Below are 22,996 nucleotides of genomic sequence, written 5' to 3'. Positions count from 1 at the left end.
TGACTGAATTGGACCAAGAGATTTGTTTGAGCAGCTCTAAGGACACCACTGGACAACATCCTGAGGTAAAATCTCAGAGGCAAAGTTTCTCGTGCAATCTCTGCAATGAGAGCTCTACTAAACCAACTCACCCTAATTTATGATTTATTCAAGAAACTGCAACTGTAACATAAAACGGATATGCCAATTTCTTATATTTTCATGCTTGCCCATCTACAGTAAGTACATCATCTTCAATCTTTGCATTTTTGACTACAGTCTTCTCAGCTTTTTGGATGGAAGAAGCTCTAATTTAACAGAAAGATGTTTAGTTCTGTAAAAACAAAACAGGGGAGTAACATGCTTTAGATGATGCTTGTAATTTGATTCCTCTTGTGATAAAGGTAAAACTATATAGGAGCTACAATGCAGAAAACTGTCTGAGGAACATCTCATTGTACATCACAACTTCCAGATGTTTCTTTCTACATCAACCATCTAGAGAAGCAACACACTGCTGCAAAAAGTGTGCACAGAAACTTTCTCTATTCTATGTAACTACTTTTACTATGTAAACTACTTTTACTACTACTATACTATGTAACTACAAAAAAATTTGATGGACATACTGAACAGAAGAGTAATGTGTATCAACATCACAATTGGACAAAGTGCCACTTGAATTACTAGGGGACTGAAACTCTTTGGTTTTTTTTTTCCAGGGGTGAAATCCAAATTTTTTCCCTACCGGTTCTGTGGGCGTGGCTTGGTGGGCGTGGCAGGGGAAGGCTATTGCAACATCTTCATTCCCACCCTTTTCCAGGGGAAGGATACTGCAAAATCTCCATTCCTTCCTCTCCTGGGGGAAGGATATTACAAAATCTTCATTCCCACCATACTTTGGGGCCAGCCATGGTTCTCCAAACTACTCAAAATTTCCGCTACCAGTTCTCCAGAACCTATTAGAACCTGCTGGATTTCACCCGTTTTTTTCCTTCTCTTTTAAAATGCTAAATGCATGGGTCCTCCAATAAAGCTGAAGGTTTAGAACAGGGAAAAAGGAATATATCCTTAATACAGCATAAAAAGAGCCTGTGAAATTCATTATCATAAGGTGTAATGACAGCCACTATCTGAATGCATTTGGTTAGTCTATGAATCTAAAGGTTCAAATTGGTATCAGCCTGATCCAGAAATGATTTTGAAAATTCTAGAACAGAGAGGTTAAATTTCCTGCATGCTCTTCACAAAGCCATAATGTGGTTTGCCTTAGTTTTCTGTATGAATCCAAACAATTATGATCGTGAAAAAGCCAAGGTTCAGCGTAATATGTGAACTCTTGAAGCCTATTCAACAGTAATAACTAAATAATAGCTTACATAAAAGCAGACACAGAATGAATAAGTTACAGATCATTTAACCTGTAGTTGCAAAGTCTAGCTTACAAGCTAGTTATAAATATTTCCTTTAACATCAGACACTTTGTTTTTTTCTTTAAATGAATGGTTACAAGGCAACCATTCAGCGGTTCGAATCCCTAGTGCTGCCGTGTAACGGGGTGAGCTCCCGTTACTTGTCCCAGCTTCTGCCAACCTAGCAATTTCGAAAGCACGTAAAAATGCAAGTAGAAAAAATAGGGACCATCTTTGGTGGGAAGGTAACAGTGTTCCGTGCGCCTTTGGCGTTGAGTCATGCCGGCCACATGACCACGGAGACGTCTTCGGACAGCACTGGCTCTTCAGCTTTGAAACGGAGATGAGCACCGCCCCCTAGAGTCGGCAATGACTAGCATGTATGTGCGAGGGGATTTTTTTAAATAAAATGAATGATGCTTCCATTTAAAATGAGGCTTCCATTTAAAAGAAAACATTTCCTGTTGGTGTGAAGGGTAAGGTGCCTCTTTGCATCTTCTAAAGAACACATGAACTTCATTAAAAATGGTATATAGAGCAACCTATGGTTTTAAGTTGCACGTGGCTCTCATGCTACTTTCAAAATTCCTCTACAAATAATCTGTTCAAATCTCTTGTAAAGTACTTGCTTTTCCCTACCCGTTCCATTCAGAAAGGGAAGAAAAGATAACAGAAAGAGGAAAAACTGATGATCTTAAAACTCAGGCTGCAAATCTTCCTGCCACATTATGACACCCACAATACACAAGCAAACCTTCTCCATGTCCAATATGAAAAGGAAAGCAGTGCTTCTCAGGTGCAGATCTAACTGATCTGTGGTCATATCCTAGCTAAGATATAATTAAGAGCTACTTTGGTCTAGAGGTTAAAGTACCAGCCTAGAAATCAGGAAACTATGAGTTCTAGTCCCATGATAGGCATGAAAGCAAGCTGGATAATTTTTGGGCCAGTCTCTCTCTCTCACCTCACAGCGTTATTGTAGGAAAAATAGGAGGAAGGAGAACAATGTAGGTTCTCAATCTTGAGTTACTTATAAAGTAATAAATGGGAGATTTAAAAGAAACCTTAAAAAAAAGATTGTTTTAATCAGGAGATAGATTTAGCTTAATATGTATCTGGATAAAATATGAATAGATAAAGCTTCAGATTTATTTAGAAAAATCTATTTCAGAATGCCTAGGATTGCGAACACAATATTTTCCTGTGGCTTATTAAAACAGCTATGTGATCCTGAAAAGAGATGTCTTTGTTTAATGAATTCCAAATCAAATCAGCAGTCCATTCTTCAGACAAGCCACAATGTGATTTATTTGGCACTGACGTAGATGCTAATTTTCATCAAATTCTTGGGAATGAAAGATCAATGGCGTGACACACATGAGATGAACTATAAAGAACATTATCTAAACTACATATAAAAATGAGATTAAATTTATAGACTTACATTATATGCAAAGCCTGGAATGGAAATATGGATCACATCGTATCTCATAAACAACTACATAGTCACAGAAATCCCAAATGCTTAGAATGTAACTGTTTTAATTCACAAATCAGTTATTTTAAAATTGTTCTATATTTGCACTAAATAATAAGTATATATGTGTTTTCTTTTTATGCAGTAATAAATACACCCCATAAGTGGCCATATCATAGACTTTAGAAATATTTCTTTATAAGTAAATACTTTCAGGATTACATGGTTTATGTTATAGGTATTTATTATAGGTAAACTAAATCCTGCTGAAGCTTTTATTGTCATGTAAAGAAGGATAAGCCAGATGGTAATTTTATTTTGGCAGAACTTCAATTTGGAAGTAAATAATCAGGGATACAAACATTCCTGCACCTGGTTTTCTAGACACCTAGAAAACTGATAAGAATTTAAAATGAACTGATATAAAATGTCATGCTGGCATTTAAGAATCTGAAAAACACCTTTCCCTTCTATTACAATACATATTTCTATTACAGTCCACAAATTAAATTTACATAGCGTAATATTAAGATGTATTTTTATTAACTGTTATTACATGAGGAGGGAGAAATGGGAATTGCAACGTGTTAAGGAGACAATATTTGTTTAAAAAAAGAACCAGGTATTCAGATCAATCCGACAACACTCTATGGGTAGAAGAAAATAAATTTCCTAGTATAGGGCCAGATTAGATTGTTGTTCTTTACAGAGCTGAAGTTTTATTCACACAGATCTCAGCCTGCATTTTAAAAAGACTATTAGGCATTTCTACATTCCTCGTTGAGGTGAGTAGAGTCAATTGAAGTGAAGAGACTGAATGATCTTCTCAAGAAATGTTTCTGGAATATCTTATTGTGCAGAGTAGTCATTACAGATTTACACAGATACCAGTCTATGCAATTCACATAAGATTAACTTAATCAATGCTAATCAGAAAGAATCATAAATTTATTTCTTCATCCACATCTTGATAATGGACAGGTCATTTCCCCCCCACTTTTTTTAAACATGAAATTTACATTTCAGTTCACTTGAAAACAATGACAACATTCCCAATGACTTCAATACATAAAAAATTAGCTTGTTCTAATACAGAGGGAGATACACAATTCAGAAGGGATCATGTTAATGGTCAGACAATCAACATAAAACTTTCAACTGATTTATTGCACTAACTGAAACTCCTGTTAATGTTACAGGATACAATAAGCAACCATTTATCTTTATATTAACCCATAAAGGCCAATTCTCAGTACTAAAAAAATGCATTTTAAAGTTCTGCTCGGGTGCTACAATTGTTTAGGATGCCCTGGCAAAGAACACATGCGAGGAAAAAGAGAATGAATGAAGCTCACAGGGTCTTTACTTAAAAACCTAATTGTGTCTCATCCTCTAGTGAAAAAAGGTATTTGTAAAAATGTCAGGAAAAAAGTATCAAGCCTTGCTCAGAGGAATTTATGCAACATACATGTGCGAAAAGATCTAGCAAATACCTGCAAAGATCTAGCAGGAAAAGCAGGAACAAAAGAGAAAAAGAATCAGCCCCAAAAGACTATCATGATCAAGTGATAAGAGAATTTCCCAAATGTGGGTTTTTCTCTCTCTCTCCTTAAATACATCTGGAGCCGTTTATTCTGCTGAAATAGAAAGTCCTAAGATTTTTTAAAAGCATGGTGTTGTTTTTTTTTTGTGAATAAGCGGAAAGCTCTCCTAAAAGGACACACGTTGTACTTCGTTTACCGAGCGATGGGAATTTATTTTTATTTTATTTTATTTTGAAAAGGATCCCCTTTTTAAAGGCTGCACAACGCGAGATGGGCGCTCCAGCGTTCCCCAACCGGAGCTGCTTCACCGCAAGCCAAAGACACCCAGGACGAAGCTGTGCTGGTGCAGGAGCGGCTGGCGGGGCTTACCTGTCCCGACAGAAACCCTCTGGTGTGAAGTCGCAAAGGGGTTCAGGTGCGGCTGCCGAACCCGCCAACCTCAACCCGTCCCTTGAGCTGAAACTGTGCGAGAAGCAAGACCGCCGCCTCCAGGATCGCTTCTGTCGCGTCTTGTATCGCCCGAAGAGTTTTACTCTCCCCCGCCCATCCTTTTTTCCCTTCGCCCCGCCTCTTTTTCCCTAATACGGTCAAAGCCTCGCCCACCATTCCCACTCTGCCTTTTGATTGGTCTTCTCCCTCGCCGGCTCCTCCCCCTCCCCGCTTGCTTTGCAGCGCGGCCTCTTTTTCTCCCCCCACACTCCCCTTCCCGCCCCATTTTCTTTTTTTTCCCCCCCGAGCCCTCGCAATGCTTTTCGGGACCTGTAGTTTTTCTGAGAAGCGGACTACAGATCCCATGGGCTCACGCGATCGCCGGCTAGTTCCGGACAACGCCTGGTGTGTGTGGTAACAACGGTGGCAGCGGCGAGAGACACAGAGAGAGAGAGAGACATAGAGAGAGAGAGAGGAGGACGCTTCTTTTCCGGCACGTACTTCCGGCAGGAGCGGCGCGGGGAGAACCTGCTCGGGAGTCCTAGAGGCTTCGCGGGTCAGGTAAAAGCGAGAAGTGAGGTAATGTGGCGGAAGAGGCCCCCTTCCTCTGCCTCTTCGGGTGTCGCCAAGGCAATGCCCGGAGGGGGGGGGGAGGTCATTGGTAGATTTGCGTAAGGCCTGACCGCCCCACAGAGGTTACGTCGACCTGTATGCGTAAGGGGGGTTCCAGCATCGGAGGGCCCGGTGCATTCGGGCCTAGCCCTTCCATGAGCGCCGCGAGAGAAAGTGGGGTGGGGGGGCAGCGACTTGTCGTCCCCCTCCAGCAGACTGAGGGAAAAGTGCCCCTTTTTTTTCCTGCAGGCGCTCAAACCTTTGCAAGGGGAGAAGCAGCTTCTGGTATCTGAAAGGAAGATTTAGGTACGGGAGGGGGGGGCGGGCGATGGGTGAATACGGGTCGGGAGTTGCTTGGATGAAGATGTCCGCCCTTTCGTAGCTGTGAGGAGAGTAAATACATACATACATACATTATATGGAAGGCGGGAAACGACAGCAACCTGTCTCGTTGAAAGGAGGAGGATAAAAGCGGGGAGCATCTGCAGGAAGAAGGCTCAGCCCTTCTGATCTTGCTGCGGGGGGGGGGGGTGGGGGGGTGGCGGGCAGAAGCTTGTCTTTCTGGGACCCTGATTGTGTGTGGAGGGTCTCTTGGATGCCTTTGGACAGGCCTCAAGTGATGGGGTTAAAACTCTCCTTGAACCCTGCTATTCATAAAGGGCAGATGGTTGTATATCCTTCGCCTGAGAAACTGTTTCAACCTGCCTTCCATGAAGACAAAAAGGTACTTCAACTGGAGCAGTGTATACGGTATGATGCATCTGCACACACCCAAATGCATGCCCATTCTTGGAAGGATGTGCTTGTTGAAGGAAGGGAAAAATGGGAGCTGCTCAGGAGGAAAAACTTGGGTGTTTCTGCTTAGTAATAGTGAGGTATCTTGTCATATGACCAGATCTCAGGGATTATATAATTCAAGAGAGTGATTCCTGCTGTCCAGTTTTATGGGATTTATCTCATTTGGTCAGGAATAAGTATGTTTGAAGGAAATACACTGAAATAGCTTTTGTTTAAATATAATATTTTTCCCCCTGCATCTTGGAAGGGCAGGCTAATGCTGAAGTTGGTACTTATTAACACTGATAATGTTCATTTGTAGACGTATTGCAGTTGTTCTCAGTTGGTCAGAGTGAAACTTTAATGATCTAAGTATAGAAGTGCTTGGGTTTGCAACCAATGATCATATCTATTCCATTATACTTTGATGCAGTGTTTACACCGTATTAAAATCGGACATGAGAGAGAACATTTCCTGTCATGATATTGTCTTCTTCAAAAAAAACCTAGGAGATTCTGCATTTGAATGTAATAGATGGCCAAAGCATGAAAATGTGACTTTATTTTTGGTATACAGAAGGAAGACATTTTCACCTTGGTATTCTCATTCTTTAAAATGCATCCAGCCATCTTTGTTCTTGGGAGACTAAAGGGCGTAATAAATATAAAAAATGTGAATATGGCTGGTTAGAAGATATAAATATTTAGGTCAGAGGTTCCCTACATCTCAATAAACTGAGTCACATGCATTGTTTTTGTTTTTTCAGTGCATATAAAAGTTATTTTTACACTACACTATGCAGTTGGATTATTGCATTCTACATGGGGCTAGCCTTGAGTATTAGGAGGCTACAGCTGGTGCAGAGAGCAGTAGCATGGGAAGTTTGGCGGCCCCAGGAATGGCCCTGTAGTACCATTGCTCTGTGAGCTGCATTAGTTGCCAGTCTGTTTGTGGGTGCAATTCAAATTGTCTGGGTCCATTGCCATGCCCTTCATGGCATGGGTCCAGGTTACTTGAGGGACTGTCTCACTCCACTGGGATTGGCCCATATCACCCATACCAGCAGAGGAGGTATGCTGTGGGTCCTATCAGCCTGATTTTTCCATCTAGCAGGGCCTAGGAAGGACTTCTCTGCTGTTGCTCCTGCCCTCTGGAATATTTCCCTCCCTCCCCATTGTGTGGTTGGCCTCAACCCTCCTATCCTTTTATAAAGGCCTAAACAAATGTTTCTGGCATTGGCTTGGGAATAGCACAGTGGAGGTGATTAATCTAGTAAAAACAGATCACACCTTCCCCCATTGTGCTCCTGCCCTTCCCACTAATTTTTGATTTTAACTTATGTCTGTTTATATTGTATATGTATAGGCAACATATGCATATGTATACTTTTATGACTGTGAGCCACACAGAATTACCTTATGGTAAGGTGAGCAGCCAATACATTTTATGAATGAATGAATACTGTAGTCCAGTGATGGCTAACCTTTTTGCCATTGCGTGCCAGGAGGGGGTGGGGGGTCGTGCATTCCCATAATTCTATGCACCCCACGTATGCGCGCATGACCCCCCCCTGCTCCCCCGCTCCTGGCACGTGATGGCCCGGTAGGCTTGTTTTTCTCTCTTACCTGGCTACAGAGCCTCTCTAGGAGTCTGGGAGGGTGAAAATGTCTTCCCCCCCCCCAGGTCCTCCGGATGCCAGAAATAGCCCGTTTATCAACTTCTGGTGGACCGGAAGTTGGCAAACGAGCCATTTTCAGATCACCATCACAGCTCTAGTCTATTAAGTGTATAATATTGTATCTAAAAAAGCAATGCACATTTCTTTAACTAAATTAATTTAAAACACTTTATTGCTGAAACATGCCTACTGAGCATTGTTGGAGCCTTCAGTGAATTACAACATTTTTGTTGGTGGAAAGTCTTGATAAAAAATGCAGGGTCTTTAAAGCTCAATAAAGCAAAGCACAATAAAACAAGGTATGTGGTTAAGGCATCAAGCTAGAAAGATGGAGAGGGGCTAGAAACCTTGATTTCTACTCCCACTTTAGGAATGAAAGCCAGCTGGCTGACCTTGGGCCAGTCATTCTCTTTCAGCCCAACTAACCTCACAGGGTGGTGGTTGTGGGTAAAACAGGAGGAAGAAGGTGTGTTGGATATGTTCATCGCCTTGAGTTATTTGTAATAATAAAGGGTGGGATATATATAAATGAAAATTTGAAAACTAGAAAGTGAAATACTTTAGACCGTTATAAGAAAAAATATTACATATTGTATCCTTTCAGTTTTTGATATTTTAGTGAGGATTAAGAAAATAGATGTAAAATTATCTAATCAGATAAATTACTTACACTAAGAAGCTAGAATTTATCTAAAGTCTATGGTCTTAATTACATGGGGTGCATGGCAAACTAATAAACTATAGATCTGGGCACAATTCACTAGGCTAAATCTGGTTGTGGCTATATCAGTGTAGTATAACCAGCCATTCTGTAGTCTGTTTTGTAAAACAAATAGCTTTCTGAAAGTACTTACTGTGCTAATCCAGTTCAAATACCCCTAAACATGGTATCCCTACCCTTCATCAAATATTGTTTATATAAGTCATATATTTCTATGTTTGATTTTCCATTGTCATGTTTCCATTTTCCACTTTAAAAAGTATAGCTTTAAAGAAGCTCTTAAAATGGGGGAGAGGGAATCACTGATATTATTATTGCTTTTTGAAAGTCTATGACATGAATTGAGAGCAGTAAATATTTCTGTGTATTTTTCCAGGAAACACATCACTTGTAATTTTTCAGTAATGAAAATCATAGGAATGTTACTATATTATTTTTTATAGTAAAATAATTTAATGATACCAAATTTTACTGTAAAATCTGTGCCTCATTCTAAAATTTATAGTTGCTACATAATGTACTTGCAGGTGTCCTTAGACATTATATAAAGCAAATGTTTGTTGAAATATTTTCCTTTAAAATTTATGCTGAATTTTAACTTTTTATAAAATGTAGCTTAATGAATTTTGAGAAGAATAAAATTGTTAGTTCCATTTTAAATACAGCTGTGCATTTTTCAGACCATTTAATGCCTGAAAATTTAAACTATTCAAAACAGCTATGTCCAGCCTTGGTCCTAGACATTTAGTAATGAAGCCCACAAGACTTTTAAAGAAAGTTTGTTTTTTATATACATTAACTATATTATACTGTATATTTTATATGTGGCCCAAGACTATTCCTCTTCATTCAGTGCTGCCCAGGCAATCCAAATGATTTAAAACACTGGTTAAAATTCTCAAACTTTGGACTCTGAAAACTTAGAAACTGAATGCAGTTATTTACTTGAACTATGTTTATCCCATTTTTCAATAAAAATAGCTTGGAGACTGTGTCACATATTATTACTGGAAAATATTTCACAGATCTAGTATACCTTACCTTGTAACCTTGCTTTTATTGCTACCGTACAATGCATTATTAGTTGATGGATAATACATTGCCTGCTTAATACTTGTTCAGAGGTTATGATATACTTAGTGAATTGTGGATAAAAGCAAAGGCTGATATTGTCTGTTGATTTTATAGGTTTCACTGTGGTTAGGGCACAGTATCTATGAATAATCGTAGTGTTAATATTACAATCTCTGATATAACCACTGTTAATCTCAATCAATATCCACGATTTAAAATCTGCTCCTAGAAGGCCTTTATTCTGTTTATAGGTAAGCAGAGAGGATTGAAGGTGATATTATTAAATGAACTGGAATGTGAAGTACAGGTAGTCCTTGACTTACAGGTGAAACTCAAAAAATTAAAATATCGTGCAAAAGTTCATTTATTTCAATAATGCAACTTAAAAGGTGAAACTAATATATGAGATAGACTCATTACATGCAAAGCAAGATAGTTCACGCCTTGATTTGTCATAATTTTGATGATTATGGCTTACAGCTCACGAAATTCACAATCCCCAAATTCACAATCTCAGAAAATTGGAATATTATATGAAATCAATAAAACAAGGATTGTACATAGAGCAATATCAGACCTCTGAAAAGTATAAGCATGCATATGTACTCACTACTTGGTTTGGGCCCCTTTTCCATCAGTTACTGCCTCAATGCGGCGTGGCATGGATGCTATCAGCCTGTGGCACTGCTGAGGTGTTATGGAAGACCAGGATGCTTCAATAGAGGCCTTCAGCTCTTCTGCATTGTTCGGCCTCATGTCTCTCATCTTTCTCTTGGCAATGCCCCATAGATTCAGGCGAGTTTGCTGGCCAATCAAGCACAGTAATCCCATGGGCATTGAACCAAGTTTTGGTACTTTTGGCAGTGTGGACAGGTGCCAAGTCCTGCTGGAAAATGAAGTCAGCATCCCCATAAACCTCGTCTGTGGAAGGAAGCATGAAATGCTCCAAAATCTCCTGGTAGACGGCTGCATTGACCCTGGACTTAATGAAGCACAGTGGACCAACACCAGCAGATGACATGGCTCCCCAAATCAACACAGACTGTGGAAACTTCATACTGGACTTCAAGCATCTTGCAGTGTGTGCCTCTCCATTCTTCCTCCAGACACTGGGTCCTTGGTTTCCAAATGAGATGCAAAAGTTGCTCTCATCAGAAAAGAGGACTTTGGACCACTGAGCAACAGATCAGTTCGTTTTTTCTTTAGCCCAGGTAAGACGCTTCTGACATTGTTTTTTGTTCAGGAGCGGCTTGAAAAGAGGAATACGATATTTGAAGCCCATGTCCAGGATCCGTCTGTGTGTGGTGGCTCTTGATGCACTGACTCCAGCCTCAGTCCACTCCTTGTGAAAGTCCCCAACACTTTTGAATGACCTGTACAAGCTATACATTAAACACAAGCATTCATTTAGTGACCATTTAAAGTTATAATGGCCTTGAAAAAAGTGATTTATGGCTGGTTTTCACATATAGGATGTTGCAGCATCCTCATGGTCACATGATCAAGGAGCTTGACAACTGTCATGTATTTATGACAGTTGCAGTGTCTCCCTGTGTTATGCGATCATCATTTGTAACCTTCCCAGCTGGCTTCTGACAAGCAAAGTGAGTAGGGAAAGCCAGATTTACTTTACCACATGATTCACTGCAGTGATTCGGTTAACAACTATGGCAAAAAAAAAAAGTAAAATGGGACACAATTCATTTAACAGATGTCCTGCTTAGCAATGGAAATGTTGATCTTCTTGTAATCGTAAGTTTAGGGCGACCTGTAGTCTCTCGGTTCAACTTGCTATTCTCTGTACCATACCTGTCTTTCAAGCAAATAGAATAATTTCCAAAAACGAATGTATACGATGCTGAAAATAGTTTTTCTACATCTATATTCTAAGCATATGTAATTGGCCATTTTTAAAATGATAAATATTACATATAATTTGATTTACTTGCCTTATTCGTTTTCCTAATATAAAAGATCTGTATTAAAATGCAAGAGGACATCTCATGGCAAAAAATAACTCCATAAATAACCCAATAAAAGAAATTCTGATAACAAGAAAACCTGATTGTTCTAGAAAAATCTTCACAAAGAAGCAGTAGAGGCATTCTGTACTGTAGCACATCAAATTAAGCTAGCTGGAAAAATGTAAGTAGAAAGATACTTTAAATCAGTGGCCCCCAACCTTTTGGGAACCAGGGACTGGTTCTGTGGAGAGAGGTTTTTCTGCGGCCCGGAGGGGGTGTGGTTTCACGTGCTGCCTGCATCCTGTGAATGGGCTTGTTTGTGCAGCCCAGTTTCTGGGATGCCGCAGCTCAGTGCCAGTCCAAGGACCGGGGATTAGGGATCCCTGGTTTAAATAATATGTAGTATTTTTTAATAGTAAGGCTATTAAGTCTTATTATTTGTGGGTAAGACTATTAAGAGTTTTGTTAAAAATTGGTATTCTCTCCTCAAATCTGCCACAATTTCTTTGTCTTTATATTTAAATGCTGTGTTTCTTGCTGTTTGTAATATCTCCATTTTCAATGCATAAATAATGCACAAATAATATGTACATAGAACATAAAAAAGCTGGTTTACTCCTAAACACTGTGTGATGTCCTCCAGATGTTTTGGATTGTGGGTTTCAGTCACGTTCCATTAGCCATGCCAATGGGAATTGAAGTATGAACCATCTGGACGTACCAGGCTTTCTAGCTTTGGTGTAAATAGCATTTTGAACAATATTTGAGGTTTTTATGTTTTTGAAAAGTTGTAAATGAATTTTGATTTGGGATAATTATTCCCTTCGCAACTCTGTTCTAATTATGTTTTGTTTTGTATCTTATTGACAAAAAGTTCTGTTGTTGGAAGAAATATCCATCTGGGTTCAGTTCCAAGTGGGGACAAAGACACTGGAAACATGGAGACTGCTTGGAAAGATGGTTTAATGGTGGTCAGGATCACATGGCTTGAGATCCTGAACAGAAAAGGGGCCGAGATCCTGTGTGCTCCCTGGCTTTATGCTTTTTCTGAGCTTTGACCTTTCTGGGGCACAGGAAGAGTATCCTGATTGGCTGTCAGACTCCCAGGGGGTGGGAGTCTTAGCTAACAATGTAGGCTGTCCCTCAAGCTTGCCTGAGTCTTGCTGGCTGATGTAACCTTCCCAGGTGCCATGTGGTGAGATGGGTAGAGGCTAATCCTATCATGTCCTGAGGGCCATGTCTTAATCCCATCACCCTGGAGCTGAAGGTCTTCTGTGTTGTAGATAAGATGTCTTTTGTCTTTCTGGGGCTATTAACAAAGGTGGGGGCCGCTTTCCAAGAGCATGTTTCTCCTTTTCTCATCCAGGAAGGTATAATATTCTGCTTTTTAAAATATTTCCTAGAATATTTCATTCTTCTAGGAGGGGGGTGGGTGCTAAATTCCTACACTGTCTCATGGAGAAAATATCTGGAAAAAATTAAAAATAAAATTAGTTATAATAAGTTAAACTATAACTTGTCAATTTATAATGCCTTTCAAAATTACATATAGACCTGATCATAATGATGTATAGATTTATAGCAATTTAAATGCAATAATGCTTGCATTTGAAATAGCTGACATTTTTGTATGAATGGATTTCCTTTCCTAAATATATAACATTTTGCACCCTATGCCTTATTGAGATCATGGTGCCTTTTAATATTTTTATTTAGAAAAAATAATTTTAAAAACCTTTATTTTCATTATTTTTTTTGCCTTATCAGAATTTACGTATGACATCCAAATCAGGGTCTTGGGTGACTGCAGATCAAAACCCACAGCTCAAAGCATTGAGGGATGCCAAAAGTTATTTGCATGGTTTGCTAAATCTTCACAATTTTTTTAGTGTTACCTGTTGCTTAGAAATACAAAGCTTTTTATAGTTTGATGCTTGGCTATCTGTAGAATCGCACATCTCCACTAGAATCAGGCTTAACCTTGACCTTAGGAGAAGCAGCATATTGCCTCTGTTCTTTCGGAGGTCGGGAGTGTTGTTTTTCAGGGACAAGTTAGCCCTCTGGAATATTACCCATTGGCGATTCATCTGTCTCCAACATAGTTCACCTTCCAGAAGATCTAAAAAGAACATTTTTGGAGAGCCGTCCTACAAGAGGCCATAAACTGTGCTTGGGCTTTATAGCAGGGGTCTCCAACCTTGATCCCTTTAAGACTTGTGGACTTCAACTCCCAGACTCCCTCAGCCAGCAAAGCTGGCTGAGGAACTCTGGGAGTTGAAGTCCACAAGTCTTAAAGGGACCAAGTTGGAGACCCCTGCTTTATAATATTCCTATGTTTCTGTATTTTATTACATATGTTTTACTTTGCTATCTTATCATTGTGGTAAGATACAAATTTGAATGATAAGAAATATTTATAGTGATACCTCCGTATTCTATTGCTTCAAAACTCATTGAATTTGGTACTTGACTCATTTTTACATGAAAATGTTGTCCTGCTACACATTCTTTGTTTGGTACTTGATTCATTGTAAAAGGAAGCAGGGGACAGGAAGTTGGCCATGCTGGGAAGGATGCTGACATATGAAAAGGGACAAATAGGAAGTCCTTCCTGGCTGAAACAAAGGGTCACATGCTTACTCACATGGTTTGTTTGGTATTCATCCTTTTTAGTACTCATTGCGCCTCCCAGAACCAATTAAGGATGAATAATAAAGTTTAATAAATTAATAATAATGCAAAACCTGTAGTTCCTTTTCATCTTTCATGTTAAACTGTTACTAAATTATACTAAACTAAATTATATTCCATTGTTTACGCAGAACAAATCATTCTAAAAAGCTTGAAAACTTACATAGTAGTTTGCGTTGAAATGTTTCATTTGGCCTGGTAGTGATTATGCTAGTTTTGAAATACAGTTAATTTCTAGCATAGTTATGATTATTTCACATTTTTCTAATAACCAGAAGGTTGGTTCCTTTAAGTCTGCCATTTTTTTTTGTTGAACTGGAATTTCAAGAACTTTAATTAAGGCCTAGAGGTTGTGCCCATTCTGCATGGCGTAGTGATAATGATGATGTGATGCAGTACACATGGTTTTTCTAAATGGGATAACCTGATTCTTAATATCTATTTTTGAGATTCCAATTCTTTAAAAATTGGCTTTTTACTATGGATAAGATGATACAGTATTCTTCCACAAATTACTATCTTCAAATTTCAAGTGTGCAAATACTGCAGATACCTAGGAGTTTAATGCTGATGTTTATATTTTTTAAAAAGACACATGAGACAATAACATTGCTATTTTTTATTTATTTTATTTATTTATTATTTAAATTTATATAAATTTATAATTTATATTTATTTTGTCATCCTCAATATAATATCTGCTCCAGTACTTCAGTCCTCAAAAACCTACCAAATAGCTGGTATTATGGAGAGTGGCCATGTATGATGGTTTGCACACCATAAGCATTAGAGGAGGAGCAAAAATTCAAAGGAGCAGACAAACTAAGGCCACCTGATGATCTTTGAAGAACAAGACAAATAACACAAATTAGGCTGTGGTCTTTCCTTTGTTGTGAAGGAAAGTGGTTTATGTATCAAAAATAACGGCATTTAGAGAATTAGGAATGAAAAGCTGGAATCAATGAATTTGAGCCTACTTTATAAACTTCCATGTTGCTGATTCTGTAATCTGGAAGTGGAATTTTGGAAAAGATCCAGATACCTTTGAAATTTGTTCTGTTTGAAACTAATAATTTTATCATTTGCCACCCTGCAGGTCAGGAGCTTAAAACAATTCCACATCTATATCTTAAACTATTTTATCCACAGATGTGAAAAGTATTTGGCATCTGCATTACTAAATAAATTGATTTTTTAACAAAATATGTAGCTCATGGTTGAATTGTGAAGTCCTTGGTGTTCTCTTAGTTTAGTTAAGTTAGCAGAAGTTTCATTAGCCATAAGGTAACCTAATTAGTGCCAACAAGGATGGGGTTTGGTCCTTGTTTATATACAGTAGCTTGCCCTGCCAGTTTTGGTGGGGATGGGGTTTTTTCCCCCCTTGGTGGTTCTTTGATTAGGATATTGTTTTCAGCTTGATTGCTTGTCTGGTTTAATCCCTGCTTATCAGGGTGTTGGCTGCTGGAGAGAATACGTTCTGGTCTTTTTGTTTCCTTCTTAGCTTTTTGTTGTCTCTTGAATGGTCAGTAAATATAGTTTATTTCTATGCACTTCATTAATATTTATTATTTTATTATTTTATTTTATGATTATTGGTCATGCTTATTAAGAATTTTTACATATATTTTAAACTTAAATACATTTTTTGAGTTCCAGGCTTAGCTAGTGCCAAAAATTCTAACTAGCCACTGCAAAGTTTCTGATAAATGATTATTTCTATCAAAATAAAGTGTAGAACTATTACATGCCAACTTGCCTTGGCAGTTGTTTATATCTTGGCCAAATATATAACTGCCAGTTACTATTTGCCTCTTTGGCTTGCTTGCTGAGAGTGCATAGAAAATTTGTCAAGGTTAATTACCTTATAGCTTTCCTTAGGCTTTTGTCTGTACACTAAATTTATTGTTGTACAGCTTGAATTCTTTTTCTTCAAAATAACTTCACTGCTGAAGTGCAGAAGTTTACATAGATTATTTCAAGCAGCATTTTCAAAGTATCACTTGAAAACTTGTTTAGCAGCATATCTTCCTTGTCCTTTGTCATGTAGTTATATTATAACTTCCTTTAAATTTATGTATAGAAAGCAATAATAATAAGAGAAATCCCATATGCCATCTCAGGCTGCATCACTTGTCAATTTAGTTGATGTTATTCCATGCTAAGTTAATGAATAGTCTTATAGGTAATTTTCATTCATTTATTTATATCCATTTTCCAGTTACAGAGGCTGATAATTAATATTCACTTAAAATATAACGTTTGGCATATTTGTGGGTGAGGATCTTTTGACCTCTAGTGGTTGGTGAAATGAAGAAAATAGAATTAAGGATAATTAAAGATGCCAACTGATAGTAAAGTGTGCATTTCCTTTAATAATTACATGCCGCCATTGCTGAAAAAACTAGAGAATGAAACATTCCATATAGGAAACTGTAAATGCCTGGTAGATTAATTTTTTCATCATATCATAGTCATCCCCAGAAAAAATGGCCATAATTGGCACAACTTACATGAAACTGTAGCTTTCAATTGTCTTCAAATTGGTAACATTATGGATATCAATATTCCAACTTTGGAATATAAACATGCAAGTGAATTAATAGCATGGATCCCCAATCTACTGGCCATGGCACATTACCGGGCCTTGAGCCCTTTGGAACTGGGCTGTGGAATTGGCAGCCAAGTGCATGTGCAGCCCCACTCGTATGAGCAGTGGGCAAGCATGTGCATGTGAACTCTATTTGTGTGAGTGGCAGGCGCGCCTGCCTTCCTGCCACTTGCATGAATGGAGCTGTGTGTACATTCCCATTGCTCATGTGGAACCATCTTCTTCCCCCCTGCCTGGTCCACAAAGCAGGAAAGATTGGGGAACTAGGAGTCTCCACATAACTATCGTATTCTTTTAGACCTTTAGACTGGTTGCAGCCCAAGTTTCTCCTAAGGAATAATAAAATAAGCATGTTTTATGTTGTACAGAAATTTGTTATCTAACAAAGATTTAATTACTGTTGTACAGTTACATATGGCCAGGGAAGAATGGTCAAGATGTTGTAAGGGAGATTTCTTGCTGATATTCTTCATGTATGTATGTATGTATGTGTGTTTTTTGGGTATCATTCATTTTGATACAAATAACAATATTAATATCAATAATACTTGTCACATTAATTAAGCTTACATACTCTTAGTATTAATACTCCTATTGGTATTAAGATATAAACCTTCATTATTTAATTATTCAATATTTCAATGTATCATTCCAATGCCAATTACAACATTGTTTAAGCTTGCATAATAATACTGTCTTTCCACCTCTAATCTTTCCATTAATTATTTAAATTATTCTATTTAATCAGGCCATCCTTACTAATCCTAGTATAATATACATAGTGTATGAAAATCTGATTCCCCTACTCCATCCTGACAACAATCACCATATTATTTAAACATATTAAATCCATTTTTAACCTCTTCTGTTTATTTATTACTTTTATAATATGTATATCTTTTATTTCTAGTTCTATTCTAACTTTTAATCAGGGCCCTATAATATTAAAGGAAGAAGTGGGGGAAAACCACCAAGAAATAACATTTCCTTTCTATCCATCATCTCTTGCCCATTTTAATATTTCAATTCTTATTTGTTTTTTGGCATACCAAAAAACTCCTCTCTTGGATCTTTGTCTTTATCTACCTCTGCATTTTTGCTATTTAGTCTAAATATTCCTCCCATCTCTATCCTCTTATACTGCCAAGCCTCTAGAGTATCTGCCCAAACCCCTATCTCTTTTTCAGTGGTATCTTCCCATTCCATTTTTAAACCTCTTAAGATACTTTTCCTGATTTTTTTCACTAATCATTATGGTCTTTATTATCTTCCCTTTTTGTTTTGCTTGTTGATTTATCTGTTCTGTCGTTTCCTCCATTCTTTCCATTGTCTCCTCCCTCTCCTGGGCATCTTGGTCTTTATTCATTGTCCCTTGTAGAATATTTTCTATTTTCCCATCTATACTTTGCATTAAATTGTTTGTCTCCCTAAATTTCTTTGTCATAGAGTCCTTAATGCTTTTGAACATCAACAATTTTTTTTCTACTTCCATTCATTTCCCCCATATAGAGCATCTCGTCTTATTTTAATAAGGTACACTTTTACTCAATAGTTCAACAACCATATGTTCAGGCCTAATGTTGTTCCTCAAAGAATACTGTAGTCACAGTTCTTTTATGTCCCAGGGTTATTCAGTCAGACATTCAGCTAGTTCAGGAAACTCTCCAAATATCTCCTATGTCCTATCTATAAGTTTAATAGTATTTAATAGAGCCCCTTTCGGATTTTTTCCCCTTTTCTTTTTAAGGTTAGGTTTTGAGTAAAAGAATCATCTCACCCAGTTCCATTCACTGTTCATTTACACTGCTCCTGCGCTTTCTTTATTGCCTCGGCTGTCCCAGTTTCATGGCAGTCATTTTTGGTTGCATCTTCTCCTCGTCATGAAGGAAAGGGAAAAAAATCCTGAAACAAGCGGGAGAGATGACTCCGCAACCTGCAGGGCACCCCTCTTTTCTTCAACACTCCTCCCAGGTGGCTTTAGCTCCTTTCAGAGCCTTCTAACGTAGAGAACTTGGAGTGGGAGTGTGGAGACCCACTCCTCACATCCGATATCGCCACCATGTCATCCGGAAGCACTTCTTGCTGATTTTCCTGCTGGTAAATTCTTCCTAAGCTTTTAAAGAATCATTGCCTTGTATATCTATATTAGACAGCACCACCACCAGATGGATTCGTAACTGGCTGACCAACCGCACTCAACGTGTAGTCCTCAACGGAACTACATCCACATGGAGGGAAGTATGCAGTGGAGTACCCCAAGGCTCTGTTTTAGGCCCAGTACTCTTTAACATCTTCATCAATGACTTGGACGAGGGGATAGATGTGGAACTCATCAAATTTGCAGATGCACCAAGCTGGCAGGAATAGCCAACACTCCAGAAGATAGGCTTAAGTTACAGAAAGATCTTGACAGACTTGAACATTGGGTGCTATCTAACAAAATGAAATTCAACAGTGAAAAAAGTAAGGTTCTACATTTAGGCCAAAAAAACAAAATGCACCAGTACCGTATATGTGGTACCTTGCTCAATAGTAGTACCTGTGAGAGGGATCTTGGAGTCCTAGTGGATAACCATTTAGATATGAGCCAGCAGTGCAGCAGCTGCTAAAAAAGCCAACACAGTTCTGGGCTGCATAAACAGAGGGATAGAATCAAGATCACGTGAAGTGTTACTACCACTTTATAATGCCTTGGTAAGGCCACACTTGGAATATTGCATCCAGTTTTGGTTGCCACGATGTAAAAAAGATGTTGAGACTCTAGAAAGAGTGCAGAAAAGAGCAACAAAGATGATTAGCGGACTGGAGGCTAAAACATATGAAGAACGGTTGCAGGAACTGGGTATGTCTAGTTTAATAAAAAGAAGGACTAGGGGAGACATGATAGCTGTGTTCCAATATCTCAGGGGTTGCCACAAAGAAGAGGGAGTCGGGCTGTTCTCCAAAGCACCTGAGGGTAGAACAAGAAGCAATGGGTGGAAACTGATCAAAGAAAGAAGCAACTTAGAACTAAGGAGTTCTTCTAAGAAGAAATTTCCTGACAGTTAGAATAATTAATAAGTGGAACGACTTGCCTTCAGAAGTTGTGAATGCTCCAACACTGGAAATTTTTAAGAAAATGTTGGATAACCATCTGACTGAGATGGTGTAGGGTTTCCTGCCTGGGCAGGGGGTTGGACTAGAAGGTCTCCAAGGTCCCTTCCAACTCTGTTGTTATGTTATGTTATGTTATCTGTAACTGAGTTTTAGAAATAGAACTAGCAATAAATAGGAGCTGATGTGTCTAGCAACTATTCTATTTGTTATGAATAGGTCAAGTTACTTTCTATTAGCAAAACGTTTAGTTTTCATGACATCAGTGACATTCTCAAAACCATACTTCCTCTTTGTATGTTTTACTTTTACCTTATCTTTAGGATAAGGACCTAATGGTGCAGTGGTTAGAATGCAATATTGCAGGCAAAAGTCTGCCCACAGCGTGGGATTCGATCCTGACAGGGCTCCAGGTTAACTCAGCCTTTCATCCTTCCAAGGTTGATAAAATGTGGCCTCAGATTGTTGGGGGCAATATGCTGACATAAATCATCCAGAGGGTACTATTGTGGAGCGGTATTTTAAGTCTAAGTGCTGTTTCTATTGCTATTGCTATTTTCTGTTCATGCATTATTATGGCCAACACCTTTCTCACAGTATGGGATGTTTATGAACATTTGTGAATACAAATGCTACTAACTTAGTAAACTTAGGCAGTTTGGGGGAAGGGAAGTTCAAGACTAAGTTCCATCCTTTTTCTTTTGCTCTTTGTGACAGAATTTTAAATCTGGCTGAAGCTGTCATCTAGGGATTACTTTTTTTTCTTTCCTAACTTATGTCCCTGTTGTCCTGTATAGGTTCTTTGAAATGAGATTTCAGGTGGTTTGATTGATAGCTGAAATGGATAGAACTTTTTAAGAGAATCATGTTTTTTGTCTAGCACTGCAGTTTTTTCAGAAAGTACATTTATAGAATGGAAAGCAATTTCATCTAATCAGGATGCACAAGACATGGCTTTCAGTAGATTAGTAAAACCCTTGTTTCACATTCTAAGTTTGTGTTGGGTGACTTGTAGACAGAGATGACTGGAACTCTATTAGCATTTTGAACTTGACCTTAAAAATTTTGTAAGAATCCATAGTTATCATCAGTGAGTCTTCATGTGGTAATTTCTAATACTTTTTAACTGCTTCATGTGGCAAAGGTCTAATATAGCTTCTCATCTATATCTTTGTTTTGCTAAAAAGCATTATGGGAAAAACTTTATGTGAAGAAACCATGATGAATAGTGGAGGTTAATATTTGTGGATACATATTAAATTTTGCTACTTGGAATAGAAAAAGAATGCATGGTAAAGAGCATGAATTAGTAAATGGAATGGAAAAAAAATAGATAGTTGTTTCTATTAAACCAAGAAAAGAAGACTAGTAATGTAATAGAACTGAATGAAAGTGTAAAATGAAATTATTGAATATATCATGGAAATGGATGTTGCGGATTTGATTATAAACCGAAAGCTAAAGTGTATATTAGAAAATATTACCTGATGTCATCTAGATTGTTGTGAATTTGTGTGAAAGTAGGAATGCATGGGTGGATGATATTTGCATCTTATGATCACGTGAATGATGGGAATAGAATAATTAAGAGATGAGTTTTGGGGAAGAAATGGGCAATGTTCAGAATGAGTACAATCCAAAGAAAAAAATATTTTGCTATGTGACATGAATGGATAGTTGTGAATGAGATGAGAAGGTATAGAAGTCGTCATTGGAGAAATAAGGGGAATAGCAAAGTACCGTATATACTCGAATATAAGCCGATCCGAGTATAAGCCGAGGTCCCCAATTTTACCCGAAAAACTGGGGTAAACTGGGGACTCGAGTATAAGCCGAGGGTGGGAAATGAGGCACCTACCGGTTGGGGAAACCCTCCCTCCCTCAGCTGAGAAGGCTGGCCCCCGCCCGCCCTCTCACTGCACCGGCAGGGCTTCCTCGCGCCGTCCGGTAAAATGTGAAAAAAAGAAAAAAAAAAAACTCGAGTATAAGCCGTATATACTCGAGTATAAGCCGAGGGGCTTAAAAACAAAACAAAACTCGAGTATAAGCCGTATAGACCCGAGTATAAGCCGAGGGGACGTTTTTCAGCACAAAAAACGTGCTGAAAAACTCGGCTTATACTCGAGTATATACGGTATTTGCTTTAAAAAGATAAGTTAGTTTTGAATCTGTGGTCTAAGCCATTTATATCTATGCACAGCAAAGGAATGAATATTTTAAACGTGATTGATTTGATAAAAGATTGAGATAATGAAGGATACAAAGGAACTAAAATATTTTGAATATGGGACAGACTATTTTGTTGATTATATCAAGAGCAGATAGCTAGAAAAAAGTGGATGTGGAAGGAATGTGAAATGAGCTTGAGTGAAGGTAGAAAGATTATAGGAAGAGAAAGTACAAGTTATGTATGAAAATATATTATTAAAAAATCTAACAAAATAAATGGAAATGGGTATAAAAAAAAGAGATGGAAGATGCTTCAAACAGAATGAAAAGATTTAGTTTAAAATTTCCATAGTAGAAGTGGAATAATAAAGTGAAAGAAGCTTATAGGTGAGAAAAATGCATATAAGAGAGTTAAAAGTAATTTGAGATGACACTGAAGTATTTAAGAGATTTGCATGGGAATAATACTGATATATTAAAAATGGAATTGAAATAAATGCTTAGTGTCCAAAGGGAGGAAAAGGAGTAAGGTTGCAGGCGTGAATGGTGGACCTGTACAAATGCTTTTTCTTATGGAAGAGCCGTGTCAGGTAAGACCAACGCCCTTTCTTCTCCTGTATAAAGAAAATGGTGATAAGAATTAATGCAAATACTACAGATTAATTGTTAAATTTGCCAGGGAAAATGTTTGATAAAATTCTGATTAAAGGTGACAATCATAATAAATGACAGTGAGCAAAATTTTGGAAGTGCAGTGCAATTATATG

The 22,996-nt window shown here is 38.1% G+C and overlaps 2 protein-coding genes across 4 annotated transcripts in view; one reads left to right on the top strand and one right to left on the bottom strand.

The window, feature by feature from the left end:
* Positions 1–4,937, bottom strand: part of SERPINI1 (serpin family I member 1) — a 147,899-nt gene extending 142,962 nt beyond the window's left edge. The window contains exon 1 of the mRNA XM_058188599.1: positions 4,782–4,937. The gene's annotated coding sequence lies outside the window, so the exon portion shown is untranslated. The remainder of the gene's footprint in view (positions 1–4,781) is intronic.
* Positions 4,938–5,219: 282 nt separating this feature from the next.
* The window catches only part of PDCD10 (programmed cell death 10), a 42,479-nt gene continuing 24,702 nt past the window's right edge, over positions 5,220–22,996 (top strand). The window contains exon 1 of one of the 3 annotated variants that reach the window (XM_058188121.1): positions 5,220–5,420. The gene's annotated coding sequence lies outside the window, so the exon portion shown is untranslated. The remainder of the gene's footprint in view (positions 5,421–22,996) is intronic. The other 2 variants (XM_058188120.1, XM_058188119.1) reach the window with 2 other exon arrangements.

The sequence above is a fragment of the Ahaetulla prasina genome, chromosome 6, assembly GCF_028640845.1.
Source record: "Ahaetulla prasina isolate Xishuangbanna chromosome 6, ASM2864084v1, whole genome shotgun sequence".
NCBI classification, from domain to species: domain Eukaryota; kingdom Metazoa; phylum Chordata; class Lepidosauria; order Squamata; family Colubridae; genus Ahaetulla; species Ahaetulla prasina.
Note: the sequence above shows the minus strand (reverse complement) of the source record. Positions and strands in the feature narration are given on the sequence as shown.